The sequence below is a fragment of the Mastomys coucha genome, chromosome X, assembly GCF_008632895.1.
Source record: "Mastomys coucha isolate ucsf_1 chromosome X, UCSF_Mcou_1, whole genome shotgun sequence".
Taxonomy (NCBI): Eukaryota; Metazoa; Chordata; class Mammalia; order Rodentia; family Muridae; genus Mastomys; species Mastomys coucha.
Genome location: NC_045030.1, coordinates 100,171,134 through 100,189,051, shown reverse-complemented (window position 1 = coordinate 100,189,051; position 17,918 = coordinate 100,171,134). Strand labels below are relative to the sequence as shown.

Below are 17,918 nucleotides of genomic sequence, written 5' to 3'. Positions count from 1 at the left end.
AAGAGCACAGAGAACAGAAGGTTGAGAAGGGCTCATTTAGGTTAGGGTGCAAAGCCATAGAGATGATAGCAAGCAGAATAGTATCAAGTGATTAAAACGGAAGGAAAGAGAGAGAATAAACAATAATCAAAATAAACACTTACATAGAAGATATCATTCACCTGATACTGGTTTATGTACTTGTATATATCTTCATTTAGCTTTCTTTCCAAATAGAAACATTTTATTAGTATATAATTATTATATAAAATAATAGATTTCATAATGATATTTTCATACAAATAAACATACTCTGATCGTATTCACCCAACATTGCCCTTTAATATGGCCTCTCTACTCTCCCTCTGGTCACCTTCCTTTCCCACAAATAATTTAACTTCTTTCATATCTTCCCAAAATGTAGACTTTTGTATATAAAATAACATAGTATTTTTTATAAATCTGGCTTATTTTGATTAACAGGATTATCTTCATCTCCATCCACTTTCCAGAAAATGACATCATTTCACTCTTTCTGACCAATTGAAAGTCCAGTGGTGTGTGTGTGTGTGTGTGTGTTTTCTTTATTGATAATCATTCAACAATGGGTACCTAAGCATGTTCCATAATTTAGCTGTTGTAAATCGTGCCAAATATAGATGACATTACTTAGTTTTCTATGGCAGTAATTCTATGAAGTAGGAATTATTATTCTCTCCATTTTCCAGAGGAAGAAATTGAAGCACAGATAAGTTATTTCTCAAAGGTCATACAATGAACGGTTGCCCAAAGCAGAATTTGAACACATGTAGTCCCACTCAAAAGTTCATGCCTACCTTACCTCATTTTAGAAGAAGTGGATAGTGACAATAATTTTCTAGACTGACATGTGAACTAACATTTTTCATTTCTGGCTTATTTGGTAATTATAGGTACTCTGGTACATGCAGGATTTAGGAGTGGAGGGTGCCATTTTAAGTTCTACAGCTTAGATTCCATATAAATATTTTGAAATTATATCATAGTCAAAAGCCAGAGCAATAAACATCTATACTTTAGTTCCTAGTGTGTTCTCCCTCTCCCCCCCTCTTTATTTGCTCATTCAAGACAGGGTTTCTCTGTATAGCCCTGGCTGTCCTGGAACTGTCTCTGTAGACCAGGCTGGCCTTGAACTCACACACATCTGCCTGGGTCTGCCTCTCGAGAGCTGTGCCACCACTGCCTGGCCTCACTTCTCATTTTTAATATAAGGAAGGTAAGCAGCACCCCTAGGTAACTAACTGATGGAATGGCCTCATCCTATTATCCACTTTAGGACATAGAGGAGCAGAGATGGCTGCCCCTAGGATCACTAGTACTCTGGAGCCTGAAATGTACAGTCTGAAGGTACTACAGCTGTCATCAGCTCTGGCAGAGGGCAATACATTTCTAGCCACTAAGCTCAAGTCCAGAGTCCATCTCCTAAACGCTCTTGTGAATAACTTCATTCTGCTCGACATGTCATAAACTTCTGTCAGCTCCCAACATGTAAGCCCAATGTCCACCCTCACCCTGACACATACTCTACTCTGCTTTTATCCTCAGTCAATCTGGGCTCATTTTTCCCCCTGCCTCCCAAAGGTGCCACTCTGTAAGCTCTCCAGCCCTCCTCAGTTGGCATTCTCAAGCCCTTTGGCCTAACTGAAACCTAACTCTAGCTGGAGGATGCTGCTTCCCCTACAGTCTTCCTCTGTGAGAGCTACTAGTTGCCTTTTCCAGTACTGTGTGGTCAGGCGTTTGCTTGCTCTGACTGCCACTTTCAGAGCATTTGCCTTTTCTTGTATAAGCCACCAGTTTTTGAGTCTTATATCACTTTTAGTGGGTTAGGTACTCCCCATTGCTGTCATGCACCAGTCTCCTAATCATATCTTCTGTACTGAGTTGAAATGTACCTTCTAAAGAGATGCATTAGTGTTCTTAAGAAATGAGAACATTTGAACACAATTATACACAGAGATAACTTTCAGACATGGGATAAGAGATGCAGACATTGGAGTGATGTAGCTACACACAAAGGAGTGCCAGTGGCCACCAGAAGCTAGAAGAAAGTCGTGGAAAGATTTTTTTCCCTTTGGAATTCTTTAAAACAACCAAGCATTTGCTGCTCAGACTTTGAATTTCTGGCCTCTCTAATGATGAAAGAATAAATTGTTGTTTCAAGGCACCCAGTTTGTGGCTGTCTGTTAGGTTAGCCCTAGAAAAACAATACAGTTTCTCAGTGAAGACTGGTTTCTGTCTCCCTGGTTTCCTCACTTACCAGCACAAAGATTGTCAACATCTGAGTTAATATCTGTAGTGGTTTGGTCGGATGTTGCTTGTATTCTAGTGCTAACATTGAGTCCCCAAGAGCTGGTTGTTCCAGAAGTGAGAGAATCTGTATGTAGACCCAAGTGACACTGTGACCTTGCCCCCCCCACAAGGTTCTGATTTGATTGGCAAATAAAAATGCTGACAGCCAATACCTGGGCAGAAGAGACATAGATGTGGTTTAGGATTCCCGGGCTTGGGGATCAGAGGAGAACCATGAGGGGGAGAAGAAGGTAAAGGAGGAAGGAGAAGCCATCATGGGTTAGGAGAATCATGAAATCGTGGCCCTGAGGGCTGGCCAACTGGAGTGAAGAGCAGCCCAGATGAAACATAGTAATAACTCAGGGTTTTCTATAGAAAAGTAGACTCTGATAGCATAGAGGGTAGATGTCTGCCCAGCTCTTGTGCCATTTAAGGCTTAGTGTAAATATGAAGGTTGTGTGTGTCATTTGTCTGGGAACTAAATGGTCAAGGTGGGGTAGAAACCCTGTGTTGGGATTAAATAATTTCTACAACAGATATCAAAGTATAAGTTGATTATCCAACCTTCACCTGAGTCTCCAGATTGTTAAATTTCATCATCTATTCCTCTATAGCTCAGTTACCTCCACTCACTGTCACCAATTGTACCTAAATAAAGCCCTCATCACTGGTTTAGAGTTCTTCTCTGTACTAAATGTGTTAACTATCTCTCATTCTCTAGGATGATGGTTTAAAACTCTTCAATCTTTTCCCCAACCTTCAGCCTCCATGTCCACCTTCTTACTCATAGCAGATAACCTTGTCATTTATTTCACCAAGAAAATGCAAGTATCATTCAGTGCCTCCTTTTCCTGCCATCATATCTACACATGAGATCATCTCTCTCCTTTGTAGGTCCTCTTCTCTGAAATGGTGGAGGAGGCATCCTTTCTTTTGGGGGGGCTATGCTTTCCATGGCTGTATCACAGCACATCCTTTCCTACCATCTCCTATTGTTAACTACCCTCTTTCTCTCCAAAATAGTAAGGCTGTTTCCTTCGAGTGGTTGCTTCTCAGTAGCAGCTGAAATAGTCCCTCCTACCTTAAAGTAATACCCCTTGCCCCAGTCTGCCCTCCTCTAGTTATTACTCTTTGCTTCCAAAGACATTTCCCAGGAAAGTTGTCTCAGCCCACTCCAACCTCCAGAAAACAGCCCAAATCTTCTTTCTCTAAACTCACCAGGGACCTGTATGTTAGTAAGCCCAAAGGATGTCTCCAATTCTTATTTTCCCTGAATCTTCAGTGGTCTTTGACATGACTGGCCACTTCTTTGTTGAGATCTTCTTTTCTTTTCTTTTCTTTTTTTCTTTTCTTTTCTTTTGTGTGTGTCTATCAGCATTGTTATTTTTATTAGATGTTTTCTTTATTTGCAATATCTCCTTGCACAGGTTCCCCACCAAAATAAAATAAAATAAAATAACAAAAACTAAAACAAACCCCTGTTCCCTCCCCCTCCCCCTGCTCACCACCCCACCCCTTCCTGCTTGCTGGCCCTGGCATTCCTCTACACTGGGGCATAGAACCTTCACAGGGCCAAGGGTCTCTCCTCCCATTGATCACCAAATTGGCCATCCTCTGCTACATATGCTGCTGGAACCATTAGTCCCACCATGTATAGTCCTTGGTTGCTGGTTTAGTCCCTGGGAGCTCTGAGGGTACTAGTTAGTTCATATTGTTGTTCGTCCTAAGGGGCTGCAAACCCTTCAGCTCCTTGAGTCCTTTCTCTAACTCCTTCATTGGGGACCCTGTACTCAGTCCAATGGATGGCTGTGAGCCTCTACTTCTGTATTAGTCAGGCACTGTCAAAGTCTCTCAGGAGACAGCTACATCAGGCTCCTGTCAGCCAGCACTTGCTGGCATCCACAATAGTGTCTAGATTTTATGATTGAATATGGGAAGGATTCCCAGGTGGAGCAGTCTCTGAATTGTCCTTCCTTTAGTCTCTGTTCCATAGTTAGTCTCTATAACTCCTTCCATGGGCATTTTGTTCCCCCTTTAGATTTTCTGCCATTAACTTCTTTTTTCAGTTTTCCCCCTACCTCCTTGATAAAGTCTTAAGGAGTTCTTGGGGGCCTATTTCTCTTTTTACCACTGATCTATATCCCCACCCTCTTTTCTATTTTTATTGTGAAACAGATGTCTCACTAAGTTGCAAAAGTTGACCTTGAATTTAGTCCAAAGCCCAGGCTGGCCTTGAATTTCAGGCTTTTTGCCTCCCAAGTCACTGGGACCAAATGTTAGAGCTCCTAGAGTCTATGTCTTATTCTCCACTATTTCCTTGGGAACTGTCATGCATCCATGCTGTGATGGCTGGAATTATGTTTGGCCAAGTGGATGTGGGTATAGGTTTTTAAGACCCACGTCCTAGCTTCCTGGAAGCTAGTCTTCTCCTGTTTGCCTTCAGATGAAGATGTAGAACTTTCAGGTCCTCCAGCCCCAAGTCTGTCTGGATGCTGCTATGCTCCTTGATGATACTGGATTGAGCCTCTGAACCTGTAAGCCAGCCCCAATTAAATGTTGTCCTTGTTTACGAACAAGTTTCCTTGGTTATGGTGTCTGTTCACAGCAGTACAACCCTAACACAAGACACATGCTCATGGTTTGCATCCCACATCTTTACTGAGATGTTTGAAGTATGGTTCAAATAACAGGCCCATAATCTTCTCCCATAGAGCTGGCTTCTCTATCATCTACCTCTCTTTTAGTTAATGACACTCTCAAATATCCAGTGAGCCATTCAGAAGGCAAAGGGTTGTCTTAGTTCCCTCTTCTTCCTATACAGTCTGTCAGTAAGACTTCTGTATTTGTAAGTCTTTTAGTCCAGCCATCCATATGTAGTTGCACTGCCTGACACTATGTCATATTGCAGTTTATTTATTGCAATAGACTGCTATCTACACATCCACACTGTACCTCTGAACCACTTAAAATTTATTAAAAGTTTTTAAATACAATATATTTTGAATACATTCCTTTCTCCCAACTCCTCTTAGATATTCATCACCTTTCTACCCACTCAACTTCATGTTCTCTCTCTTTCTATCTCATGTTTTTCTCTCTGTTCTTTCTCTTATGTTTCTCTCTACTCAAAAACAATAAAATCAACAAAAGAATAAAACCCAACAGACAGAAAAGGAGGAGGAGGAGAAGGAGGAGGAGAAGAAGAAAGAGGAGAAAAATCAATAAGATAAAATATACCCAAGCAGAAAAATGGGCACAAAACCTACAAAGTTTGTTTTGTGTTGTCCAACTACTCCTAGGCATGGGGCCTGCCCTGCAGTGTGGTTGATATAGTCAATGACGCTTATTGGAGAAAACTAATTTTCCTTTACCAAGGAGCTATCAGGTGCAGCTAGCTTCTTGATTGGGGTGGGACCTTGTGTCCATATTCCCCTCTCAGTTCTGGGATCCAGTCTGCCTTAACCCTGTGCAGATACTGTGTGTGTTATCACAGTTTCCATGAGTTTGTATGAATATTGGTCCTGTTGTATCTGGAAGATGTTGTTTCCTTAGAGTCATCTACCACCTGCCTGCCTCTTATAATCTTTAGCCACCTCTTCCACCTAAATCTCTTACCTTTGAGGGGAAAAACTTGATGAAGACATCCATTTAGGATGTCTTTCACTCTCTGCACATTTTACAATTGCCTCCAACACCTTTTTAAAAAAACATAACTACCAGATTGATGTTTTTTAAAAGTTAAATCTGACACCATTATAGTATTGGACCACAAACTCCAATAATACCTAATTACTCTCAAGAGGAGGGGGTTATTAATGTGTCCTACAAAGCCATGTAAGGTCTTGACCAAACACTTCTCCACATACTACACTTTTCCTCATGGCAAATGGTTCTTCATAGCATTTATTCATATTTTCATCCTTATTTGTATAATTCCTTGAATAAGTACTATCTCTCCCACTGTATTCCAAGTTCCGTAAGAGTAGGAATCATGTCTCATTTTGCTCTTCCTTGTTTTTTTCTATTGCAAAGAACACTGTCTAGCATATATTGCTCCAATCTATTGAAAGAATAAATAAGTTAATGAATAGATACATCAACTTAAACAGTCCACATTCCATCAAATGGTAGGGCTTTACTCTAATGCACCTGCTAACATGACTTTTAATAGTGGACATGAGCCACAACTTGTAGAAATATAAACATAGCTTATGGATGCCTCCAGAGTTACTGAATGCATGGAGACAGCAGCTTGTGCAAAGAGGATTCAGATGCCCTTGCACATAACTAGACAGAGGTTTACCTCTAAACTAACCCACAGTTATGGCTGAGTGTTAAGTTCCTACATTTCACAGCAGAAACAAATGAGGTACTTGTACTTTCTGACAGAATCAGTTCCTTGTTGTGGTTTGAATAAGAATGGTCCTCATAGACTCCTAGATTTGAATGTTTGGTTATCAGGGAATGGCACTATTAGAAGGTGTGGCCTTGTTGGAGAGGGTGTGGCTTTGTTGGAGGAAGTATATCATGGGAGGTGGGATTTGAGGTTTCAAGAGCCCAAGCCAGGTCCACTCTTTGACTCTCTCTTCCTGATGCCTGCAGGTCTAGATGTAGAACACTCAGCTACCTCTCTAGCCCCATGCCTGCTTGTATGCTGCTATGCTTCCCACTATGATAATAATGTATTAAACAGTAACCCAGCCCCAATTAGATGTTTTCCTTTATGAGAGTTGCCGTGGTCAGGTGTCTCTTTACAGCAATAGAAATCCTGACTAAAAGAACTATGTATAGGTAATTCTTGATGTTTGGATTTTAAGGATAATGTAAGCACAATGTAGGGATTGGTTCTCACCTGAATGTGGGCAAATAAATCTTATCAATTGTACCTGATGTGGGCAAATAAATCCTATTAACTGTAACTGAGTTCTGAGGATGATTTTCAGAAGAAATATATTCCTTACTGAGGGAATCCAGACATGGATGGGGCGAGGGGGAGACTATAAGTCTGGAATCTGGTTTTGTAATAGTGGTTGTGGAGGAATTTCCACAGTCAAACACACGCTCCCTGGGGTTTGAGGGAAGGGGTACAAACATCAAGAATTACCTATATATAGTTGTTTTAGTTGGGGTTTCTATTGTCTTACCCTTGTGGTTTTTATCTAGTTTTGTGGGTCTTAGTTTCTGGCTCTTGGAGGTCTAGACCTCTCACCTTCTTTATAAAGCCACTTATTATGGGTAGTAGATACAGTATTCATTTTGAAATCCACCTATTATGGGTAGTGGATACAGTATTCATTTTGAAGTCAGGCAGAGCTAGTTTAACACTCTCGCCCAGTACTTCCATGTATCACAACCCATTTCCTCCAGTAAAATGAGGAAATATTTGTTTTATAAGGTTGGTGTGCATCTTAAACATCATGATGGCTCTCTAGTGTATTATACATAGCCCTTGGTACATATTAGTCCACCTTAAACTAGCCTTTGTAAAACAGGATAAACACTCCATTTTCCTTCTCTCCTGGTGTCTTTCTGTGCTGTTCTGTTGCTTGAGACACATTCACTGGCAGGTTATTAAGTCTGATTCTCTGCTGGGAGGAAACTCCCTAGAGGGGACAATTTCTATGTATAGCTGGAGCTTGTGGGTTGAGTGCTTCTTTTCAGCACCCAGTGCAAAATATCCTCAGAGATCTAGATTTCCTATGGAAAGAATGGACGCCAGCACATCTTTGCTTTAGGTCTGGTTTGGGAGGATTATATATGTATAGTGGGGTGAGAGGAGTGCATCATATATTGTATATTAGGGGAAAATAACCTCCATCTTTAGGATAAGGATAGTGGAAGCAAAGAACTCTAAATGAGTTTCTATTGTCCATCTAGAAGACCACTTCCAAATGCCAGCTCTCTGAAGACTTTGAAAGATGAGCCTTTGCCAGTTTATATTCATTCCAGTGTAACAATCCATGAAACCTAGTAAATGCTATATTTTTATTTTGTGACTTCTGTTCTTCTTTGCTTTCCTGGTGGTCAGTAGACTCCTTTATATTATGACTGCCTTTAAATTTTTCAGTGGGAAGTAGGTTAGGCTGGCTTTATCTCACTCTAAATCAAAGGAGGGTTGTACTCACCCAAAGGGATAGGTTGTTACCAGCAGCTTAAGGAGAAAAGGAAAGGACTGAATATCTAGGCCCACTCTATGGAAGCCAGGGGGTCTCTTGGAATTGGTTTGAACCTAGAACATGCTCAGGAAACTTAAGGGGGAAACATATGTGAGGTTTGCACAGGCCATGTCTCTGAGACTTGAAACCCTTCTTTGTTGATCTAAACTCTTATGTGGACAAGTTTATTGCCTTGGCTATGTGGCCTCTGGAGATGATGTTTGGGGCTCAGGTATCTCAGTTAGCAGCTCTTTTCTTCCTCTTCTGAGGACTTAGCTCTCCTTTGAACTTTCTCAGTTCAAAAGGGCTTTTGGACTTGAGCTCATTTGTAGAGTTTAAACAGCCAAGTCTCTTGATTTTATAGGTAAATAAGCTAGCCCAGGTAACTGCCCTCATCTTCTTCCCCAAGAAATCACTTGCCCTTCAGGTATGTCAGAGGAGGATGGAATTCTTCCCAATAGTAGTAAATCGCAGCCTTATAATACATGAATACCATAAATTCATGGGCCATCAAATTAAGCAGGTAGCGCTTCCATGGCAGAATAATTCAGCATGGTGGACACGAAAAAAACGTTGTTGATGTGGTCTGGGTCAGAAGGTCAAGCAGCTCTTCTGAGCAGTTTTGGGCTAGTAGAACTTAGTTTAGAATATCAAAAGGAAGGAAATAACATGCACTTCTGAGTCAGTTGGGAAGAAGGAATTCCTGTGCACAGATACAGAGAGGGTGGAACTGAGTTGTATGCAAATAATGGTTACCTTTCTTACCAGGCATTTTTCTATTGTAATGTTTTTGGTGCCCAAGAATGGCCTACTGTCTTGGAATCTTCCTTTTTTGGACTGCTCTGACTAATCTTCGAATCTGTCCCCTGCCTATTGGGCCATGTCTGTGCTGGCCTGCAGGAAGGTGATGCCAATGTGGGACGAAACTAATTCTAGACATGAATTGGAGCACCAAACAGCATCAGCCAGGAATTCTTAGTCTAGGTCTAAGGTTCTGTAAATTGGCCTCTGCTGCCCCCCCATGGTAACTGAGATTACTTTCCCTCACCTGGGGTGACTTGAAGAAAGGCAGGCAGACTCCCACATTTCTAGTCACTTTTCCCAGGACTTTACTCCTCACTCTGTACAATATCTTTAGGAACATGACTCTTTCCTGGGACAAGGGCAGGACAAAACTAGTAAGTGCTGAGACTGGTGAGATGCTGTAGCAGAGGTGCTGCTGTCCCCACTGGCTTGCAAACTAGACTCCCATCTCTGCGTTGTTCTGAGGATAAGGGAAATGTGCAGAGAAAGGAGGAAATTTTGAAACACTACTAACGGAACCACTGTGATCCTATGTCTTTTTATTGGGGAATTGTGTCCATTGATGCTGAGAGATATTAATGACCAGTGATTGTTAATTCATTATTTTGATGCTAGTTGTAATAGTGTGTGTGTGTGTGTGTGTGTGTGTGTGTGTGTGTGTTTCCCATTTCCCCTGTTTTTGGTGATATGGGGGTCATTTATTTCTTATGTTTTCTTGGATGAAATTTTTCCTTCTAGTATTTTCTGTAGGGCTGGATTTTTGAGTAGATATTGTTTAAATTTCGAACAGTTCTACCTCAAGACCCAGCTATACCTCTACTGGGCATATACCCAAAAGATGCCCCATCATCCCACAAAGACGCTTGCTCAACTAAGTTCATAGCAGCATTATTCTTAATAGTCAGAAACGAGAAACAACCTAGATGTCCCTCAACTGAAGAATGGATAAAAAAAATTGTGGTATATATACACAATGGAATACTACTCAGCTATTAAAAACAAAGACATCATGAATTTTGTAGACAAATGCATAGAACTCGAAAATATCATCCTGAGTGAGATGACCCAATCCCAAAAGGGCATGCATAGGCATGTGCTCACTTATAAGTGGACATTAGCCATAAAATACAGCATACTCATGCTACACCCCACAGATCCAAAGATGTCTATCCTCAGTAGGAGAGGATGCATGGAGCCCCACAAAGATTTGATGTGCCAGGTAGGGAGATACTCAGAGGGGACCTCTACCACATCAGAGGAGAATTGGAGAGGAGTTGGAGTAAAGATGGTGGGAAGGAGTGACCGGGAGAAGGGGCAGTAAGCATGGTGTAAAGTGAATAAATAAAAGTTTTAATAGAGGAAAAAAGGAAAAGAAATGGAACCACTTGTCTAGATTGTTCCCATGCTTCAAATCTTCAGCATGAAGCTATCAAGAACTCCAAGTACCCAACATAAAGGGAGCACAACTTTCCACAATTTAACTTAGGAGCCAGTATTTTGGAATCTACTCTTTGCCTAGTAGCTACAACAGGTCAGAGGTATCCCAGAGTTCAAGTTGGTCCACATTCCATTCTCTAGTCCTAGCATAACTTTGGGCACTATGATGGTTTAAATGAGAGTGACCCCTGTATGCTTATATATTTGAACATTTGATCCCCACTTGGTGGAACATTTGGTAAAGATTAGAAGGTGTGACCTTTTCAGAGGAGGTGTGTCACTGGAGGTGGACTTTGAGGTTTCAAAAGCCCCTATTATTTCCAGTTAGCTATTTTTTTTGCTTCCCTTTAATGAGTATGATGTAAGCTCTCAGCTACTGCTCCAACACCATGTCTGCTTGCCTGCTGCTATGCTCCCTTCCATGATGGTCATGGAGTTACTTTGTGAAACTGTAAGCTCCCAACAGTCTCTTTCTTCTATATGTTCCCTTGGTCATGATATATAAAAGTAAGTCATGGCTTCAAAGGCTTTTCTGGTCATCATGAATATGGTGTATGGTAGAACATTTCACTTCCTAGTGACAGGAGTGGATGGTAGAAGCTGTTCATATCATGACAGGCCAAGAAGCAAAGAACAAGGCTAGAGCCAGACTTCCTATAAATTAACTGTGGCTATGTCTGTGGATGATTATCTTGATTGTTAATTGATATAGAAGGTCCCAGTCCAATGTGGACAATAAAATTTCCTGGACAGGTGATATTGGATAGTGTAAGGAAGATATCTGAATGATAACGGGAGCAACTAGCAAGCAGTCTTCTTCTATGGTTTCTGCCTTCAGGTTCTGGCCTTGATTTCCTGCCCTGACTTCCTCCATTGATTGACTATGACCTAGAAGTCTAAGATAAACACTTTCCTCCTGTATGTTGTTTTGGTCAGAAAGTTTTCTTACAGCCACAGAAAGGAGATGAGAGAAAAAAATATTCTATATATTTGTGTATCATATACTTCATTCTCTTTTTTGTAGCAGTTGCACTGATATATAATTCCTATACTGTATGTATTAGCCACATAAGTGTACAATCGAATGGATTTTAGTATGTTTCAAGGGTGACTCAGCATGTGAGTGCTGGAAACTGAACCCAAGTCTTCAGTAAGAGCAACAAGTGCTCAAAACAGCTGAGTCAACCCTCCATGGAGGATATTTTCTTGATCAATGATATATGTGGGAGAGTCCAGACCAATAAAAGTGGTACCACCCAGTGGCATATATTGCTAGGTGGTATAGAAAGTAGGGTGAGCAATGATGAGGAGCAAGTCAATAAGCAACACTCTTCCATGGTCTCTGCTTCACTTCCTGCCTCAAGTTCCTGCCTTAAGTTCCTGCCTTGAGTAAGCATCCTGGCTTCCCTTCATGATGGACAGTAAACTGTAAGAGGAAATTAACTCTTTCCTCCCCAAATTGATTTTAGTCACGGTGTTTATCACAGGATTAGAAAACAAACTAACATAGAAATTGATGTCAGGATTTGGGGTACTTCTGTGACTGACCTGATCATCTTATTTTGGGGAGGATTATGGAAGAAGACTGGAACTTTGGGCTGGAAAAATAATTAGGTGTATAGAATTTAATAGGCCATTGTGGGAGCTTGGAATTCTGAGATATAGATGCTAGATACCTGGCTTGTGACGTTTCTGAGAGGAGAGGTCATTTACGTGGTATCATGAACATGAATATATGATTTTTGGTCAGCTGCAGATAAAGAATCAGTGGCAACTAATAAGAGACCAGAATCACTAAAGTGAAACTTTTGCATTACTTGAACACTGGCTAGATGAGGCTGAGAAATCAGCAATGATTAAGAGATAGAATCATTAAGTTAACATCTATGGGGGGGGTATCTCCTCTGGGCCAGCACACAGAAGCTATGGTTCAGGGGTGGGGGTAGGGTAGGGAAAAAGTTGCATTGTATTATGGTAGCTAAAATTGATAATGTCTAAGAGTCTCCTAGGTGGTACTGGTTTTGAAGGCATGAAGGGGTTAATGAGGAGCAGTTGAAGCTTGACATCATGGGAGGCTAAGAGAGGCCATTGGTGAAGGTGCATCCTCAGTTGCAGTGAAAATCCCAGGATTGAAGCAGTCATGGAGAGAAGCTAAGGCTTTTCACCATGTAGCAGGGCACAATCCTGGAAGAGCACCTAGAAGGGATTATTGGTGAAGGTGCAGTCTCAGTTGCAGTGGAGACCCCAGTATGTTGGAGATGCCAGGACTATGGGAAGACTACCAAGGACAGCAGCAACTAAGGAGTGGAGCTAGCCTGTATGTGCTGTGAATGGCAAAGAATGAGAGGTGGAGCTTCCCAAAACTGAGGTGCCCAGAAGACCACAAGTGAATCTCAGATGCTGAATATTGAACTACAGGATTCAATCTACAATGTTGAATTTTATTTTTTGCTTTGATATAATTATAACTATTCATTAGTTCTTTACTTTTGGAGAAAGAAAGCATATAACTTACTTTTTATTTTAATTTACAAGAGTCCACAGTTGAGAGACTTTGGACATTTAGAGAGATATTGTATTTTTAAAGATAACTTGTCATTTTATCTTTGAAATTCAGTTAACATTATCTAAATTGAGAAAATAACAATTCTTAAAATTGCTTTTAATATCAAATCCTTTTATCATAAAAATCACCAGTATTTCTAAGGCAGAAATATTTATGTTAACAAAACCAGTTTTTACTTTAGAGTTTATTCTTTAAAGAAATTGTGGAGAGTCGAGAGAGAACAATAGGCTATTTATAGAAGATGTCTACATATGTACTCAGGTACATACTTGGTGACAGAAAGGTTTCAGAACATACTGACATCTCAGAAACAGGTCTCAAAGGCTCAGTTTTCTCGGATTTTAGCAGTGGCTAAGAGCCTTCATCTTCAATCTCGGGAGCCAAATAATACTTTGTGTTCCATGTCAGCAGTTTTGTAACCTACAAAAGGGCACATACCTGCAGTATGTGAAGTACAGTGAAGTGGCTTTGTGAAAAAGTTCAGACACCTCAGTGCAAAAGTCAGCTGAACTGGCTCATTCATGTCTATGGTTACAGTTTCCTCTATCAACATTACTTGGGGGGAGATGTGGAGCTAAACCTGCTGGAGGAAGAAGTAGGACAGAGAGTGAGGTACCATAAGCTCCTGCCACTCCTGGAGGAGTCCTGATCCACCCTACAATCTGACATGCCCCTCTCCACCTCCCAGGTGCACCAATGAGACAAGACAAAGGACCCAAGGCTAGGGCAGTGACGGCTTCCCCTGTTGTCATGGAAATCTCCTCAGGGGACTGGCCCCGCCCCTACAGGCTCATGAACAGGTGAGTCAGATTCAGCTAAACAAAGAGGGTTGCCCACCAATGTGCCCTTGAATACATAAAGATACCCTAATTGGCTAAGATACTATACATTAGCTTGTATAATAAACAATGAAGTTAGATCTGCACCTCGATGCTAGTTTCCAGAGTCTGAATCCTGGGCATCTTTGTGGGCTTGGCCTCCACTTTCCCTCCATTTTGAGGTCTCTGTTATCACAATTACTTGTTTGTGACAACTTTAAAATTTCCATTTCTAAGCTCTTCATTTGTGGAAAACTTTACCCAGTCCTTTGCACAGGATATTACAACAACATCTCCAATATGGCTAAGGTCTTTGCATATAAGGCACAAATTCACCAGAAGGCTTTACTGCACAGATAGACTCGTGTTCTGGAATTCCAAGTTGCTCAATATCTAAATACATTAATTTCATTTCATAGTCTCAAATTCTCTTGATCTGACACTTTAATCCTAGTGTTATCCTATCAGCTATCTTTCAGCTCTTAATGGAATGATGTCTTCATTACCAGCACATTTTAATATTTTGGTGAACACTGGTGATGTTCACACCCATGGCCTGGTTGTGGCCACAGTAGTGTGCATTGAAGACTTCAGATCTCAGGATGGGCTACACCAAAGGGACTTGCAGTGAATCTATTCTCAGTGGGTTCCCACTGCTCAAGCTGTTGATCCAGCAAGTCTTGTTAATGAAGTCTTTGCACACCTCCAGCACCTTCTTCAGGATGGAACCCTAGACCCGGTATGCTTCAATCATGGTGGTCCAGTTGAAACAACTAGAAGCTAGATACTGACAGGAACAAGGGCTGGCTCATAAGGTCTCCTGGATCATGATGCAAAAGTGACAGTGGAAATCCAGGCTGTATGACCAACTTGGACTATTAAAATGTTGAAATTTTAAAAGACTTTGGAACTTTTAGGGGCCAGAGAGATGTCTTAGTGGTTAAGAACATATACTGCTTTTACAGAAGACCTGAGTTTGATTCCAGTACCTGTGTTCCTGTGTTTGATGCCTTGAACACCTGAACACATGTGCATAAACCCTCACATAGGCATACACACAATTAAAAGTAAAATAAATCTTAAAGGAGATTGTGGGTGAGAAGACCAGGTAGGCTGCCTATGAACCTACTCCAGTATCTCTGTCCTCACAGATTCAATTCTCAGAGTTATCCCTAGCCCTGCAACAGAACACCAGCAGCTTCTCCTCCCTACACCATGTGTAAATCCTACAGACCATCCCCTCTCAGCCTCCCCTTCCTGCCTCATCTCAGCATCTCAACCCCCAATTCAGGCAGATACATCTGAAGACCAAGTAGGCTGCATGTAGACCTTCTCTACCTTTTCTATTTCCCCAGACCCAATTCTCAGGGTCACTCCTAGTGCTGCAACAGACCATCTCCCACTGGCCTCCCCTTCGCTCAGCCTCTGGTACCAGCAAGAACTCCTGTGAACACACTGACACAGAGGGCCGGTAAAATAGGCAACACAAATCCAAAACAATCCCTGAAAATACAGATAGGAAAAAGAAACCAAGGAACAAAGCATACACCCAACGAAGACAAACCCAGAAACCAGCAGCTAGATCTATAATCAACTCAAAACCAGACACCTGGATGCCAGATTAAGAACTTGATCAATAACAGCCAAGGTAATATATATCTCCACCAGAGCCCAGCTATCCTACCATACGCCCTGAATGTACCAACATAGATGAAGCACAAGAAAAAGACCTTAAAACCAAATATATGAAGATGCTTAAAGAGGAAATGAGTAAATCCCTTAAAGAAATCTAGGAAAACAGAAACAACTGGATGAAACAAATAAATCCTTTAACAAAGGCCAAGAAAACAAACAGATGAAAGAAACGAATAAAAGTATTTAAGACATGAAAAATGGAAATAGAAACAATAAAGAAATCACAAATTGAGGGAATTCTGGAAATGAAAAAAAATTAGCAATTTTAACAGAAACTATAATAGCAAACAACCAATAGAATACAAAAGATGAAAGAGCAAATCTTAGGCATTGAAGATAAATAAGTAAAAGAAAATGTTAAATTTTTAAAAATCCTGATACAAAACATTCAGGAAATCTGGGACACAATGGAAAAACAAACCTAAGAATAATAGAAATAGAAGAAGGTAAAGAGTCCCAGTTCCAAGGACCAGAAAATGTATTTTAAAAGTCATAGAAGAAAAATTCCCTAGTCTAAAGAAGGAGATGTCTATAAAGACACAAGAAGCATGCAGAACACGAAATAGATTGGACCAGAAAAGAAAGTCCCCTCTCCACACAATAGTCAAAACCACTAGACATAAAGAACAAAAAGAATATTAAAAGTTGCAAAAGAAAAAGACCAGGTAACATATAAAGGCAGACCTATTAGAATTACACCCGACTTCTCAATGTATACTCTAAAAGCCAGAAGAGTTTAGACAGATGTGCTACATACTCTAGGAGACCACAAATGCTAGCCCAGACCACTATACCCAGAAAAACTTTCAATCACCATAGATGGAGAAAATAAGATATTCCATAATAAAGTCAAATTTAAACAATATCTATCCACAAATCTTGCCCTATATAAGGTACTAGAAGGAAAACTCCAAATCAAGGAGGTTAACTATACCACAGAAAACATAGGAAATGAGTAATCTTACTTCAGCAAAACCAAAAAAAGAAAAAAAAGAAAAAAGGATGTACCACCACCACCACCACCACTCTAACAACAGAATAACAAGCATTAACAATCTTTGGTCACTAATATCTGAAATGGAAACTTAAGTGTTCTTTGGAAAGTCAGTTGTATTGGATGGTGCATTGCTGGGGCAAACACATGAAGGAGTGCTTTCCTAAAGTGGATGCAGGTGAAAGACTAAGGCAGACTCATAAAGAAACATTTCACTAGAACAGACACAAAAGAAAAGTTGTTCTACTAAAGCAAGCACAACAAAGGACACATGATAAAAGATTCTTCACTAACAACACGGATGTATTGGTCCACATTACATTGCATAGTTGAGCTCCAATTGTTGGGACTTCACAGAAAGAAACTCACCAAAATACTTCTGGTGGTACTCTACAGTTTCTTGCTGCTTCTGAGGGCTTGGGCTGATTGGTAAAGTGATGTCATCTGAGACAGACCAGTGCTGAGGCAAGACAAATGCTAAGACAAGACACATGCTGAGGCAAGACCCATGGAGACAGAGGTGACCTTGGCTTACTTATAGAGCTAGCTGTACAATGCTTGTGGGTCTCTTATCTTCGTTGATCTTCACTTCTCTGAGAGACAGTCGAAAAATTCTCCTGGTGTTCCTCTCTGGTCCCTCCTGCTGACTTGTACTGAGGCTGAGGCATAGCTGTCTGCTAAGTCATGCCACCATTACTGATTTGTGTTTGCTATTCTGCCTCTACTGAACTAGACTACCGGTATATCTATGAAATGTTTGGTAGTGGATTGAGCTAACCTGTAAACCAAAGTGCCAATTTCCAGACAAGATGAGAATTGCTCCAAAACACCTTTCTAAACATGTCCACTCCCCTGCTCCTTGGTATCCTTTCTAGGTAGTGGATTGAAAAAGAAGTTAAGCATTTAAAAACCATCATTAAAACTAAGATTTTAAAAAATTAAAGTTACAGGTATCTCTTAATATCAATGGTCTCAATTCCCCCAATAAAAAACAGATGAACAGAACAGATATGAAAACAGGATCCATCCTCTTGCAACATACAAGAAACATGCCTCAAGATTAAGGATAGACATTACTGCTGGGCAGTGGTGGCACACGCCTTTAATCCCAGCACTTGGGAGGCAGAGGCAGGTGGATTTCT

General features: G+C 40.8%; 1 pseudogene; it reads right to left on the bottom strand.

The window, feature by feature from the left end:
- Positions 1–13,620: 13,620 nt before the first annotated feature.
- On the bottom strand, positions 13,621–14,841 carry LOC116093749 (annotated as a pseudogene).
- Between the last annotated feature and the right edge of the window lie 3,077 nt (positions 14,842–17,918).